Source organism: Callospermophilus lateralis, chromosome 2, assembly GCF_048772815.1.
Source record: "Callospermophilus lateralis isolate mCalLat2 chromosome 2, mCalLat2.hap1, whole genome shotgun sequence".
Taxonomy (NCBI): Eukaryota; Metazoa; Chordata; class Mammalia; order Rodentia; family Sciuridae; genus Callospermophilus; species Callospermophilus lateralis.
The window spans coordinates 101,418,823-101,420,594 of NC_135306.1; the positions used below are offsets into that span (position 1 = coordinate 101,418,823).

Below are 1,772 nucleotides of genomic sequence, written 5' to 3' on the forward strand. Positions count from 1 at the left end.
TTCCATCTCCTAAAGTTTCCACTACCTTCCAAATGTGCAGCCAGCTCCTGGAAACCAAGTCTTCAACACATAAACCTGTGGGGAACATTTACTCTCCCAGAATGTTGGAAGCAGAGGGACCTTAGAAATGGTCCAGATCTTTGGTTTAAAAAAGAGATTCTGGGCTGGAGGATTTAGCTCAGTGGTAGAGTACTTGCCTAGCATGCACAGTCCCTGAACTTGATCTGCAGCACTGCAAAAAATAAAATTAAGAGATCATCCTTTGTTTTGTTGCTTTCTGTGTGGGCTTCATTCTCTTGGGCTTTCTGACAGCTTTCAGGTTCTTGTCATCCCATCTTCCTAACTAGAAGGAAAATAGGGATTCTCTCTTCTGGATTCCCATTCCCAGGAAAGGGTTCTGCACTGGCCCATTTGAGGGATGCCTGCCACCCTGACCCACTACAATAGGGTAGTTCTGGAAACAGGATGGGATGACCCAATGACTATTTGGACTATGAGTTAAAGGAAGCTGTAGGAGGAAAGAGCTCTCCAAGACAGGGGAATATCACAGGTATTGTCCTGGAGTAGATCATGAGCAAGGCAGACACCCTGAGTTGAATCTATTACAAAGCAAGTTCATTACAGCACTGTTTGTGACAATGAGATCTCAGAAACAACCCATGTGTATATCAACAGATAAACAGATAAATAAGTCATGGTACTTTTTAGGGAATTCTATGCAATCCTTAAATCTTTTTATTTATTTATTTATATGCGGTGCTGAGGATTGAACCCAGTGCCTTACACATGCCAGGCAAATGCTTTACCACTGAGCCACACTCCAGCCCCCTAAAATTCAGATTTTTAATAGTGATTAATAAAAAGTCCTATTTGTGAAAGAGAGAGAGAGAGAGAGAGAGAGAGAGAGAGAGAGAGAGAGAGAGAGAGAGATATTAGGGGCTGGGGCTAATCTCTGAAACATATTTTTTAACTTTCTATATTATGAAGATTATTCCATCATCTTCTTCTGGATTTGGCAGACCTGTTGGTGCCAAGCATAGGAGGTCTTACATATCTGTTTATTGCATTTTTTAGTAAAACCAACACAGAACAGACACAGCAAATAACCAACATGTCGGTAGTCTTGACATCAACATGAGCTTCCATCGTCATCTACCATTTTTTGACCATGGAACACATTTTGTCATGGTAAAATCCATGCCATGGAGTTGGTTAGGCAGTTTTTTCCCTGAACATCCTCAGTAATTAGCTTGAACTTCCTAAATTCAATTTCATCATTCTGCAGATCAGCAAGAATCACTTCAAACACCCAACCCTTGAGGCCATCGGATGCAATTTTGGTTCCTTGGGTCCTTGTGACTAATGTTTTTCCAATATTTCTTATATTGAACATCGCTGATGCTTTCACATCATACCAATCTTTCTTAGAAAATGGATCAACCACTTTCTTCTTGGCTCCCTTCTTGCCACCTTTTGTAGGGTGCTTGTTCTGGCCTACCATCACGGTGCTGCTCAGAGAGCCAAAAGGGCCCTAATCTCTTTTTTAATTTTTTTTTTTTTTTAGTTGTAGACAGACACAATACCTTTATTTAATTTATTTATTTTTATGTGGTGCTGAGGATCAAACCCAGTGCCTGTTATGTGCTAGGCAAGTGCCCTACCATTGAGCCATAACCCCAGCCCAATAATAATCTCTTTATACTTACATATTTAAAATTTTTTACCAAAAGCATTTATTGGTAAAAAAAAATGCTTTTGGTAAAAAAGAAATG

General features: G+C 39.9%; 1 pseudogene; it reads right to left on the bottom strand.

The window, feature by feature from the left end:
- Positions 1–988: 988 nt before the first annotated feature.
- LOC143391031 (small ribosomal subunit protein eS1 pseudogene) lies at positions 989–1,501 on the bottom strand (annotated as a pseudogene).
- Positions 1,502–1,772: the final 271 nt, after the last annotated feature.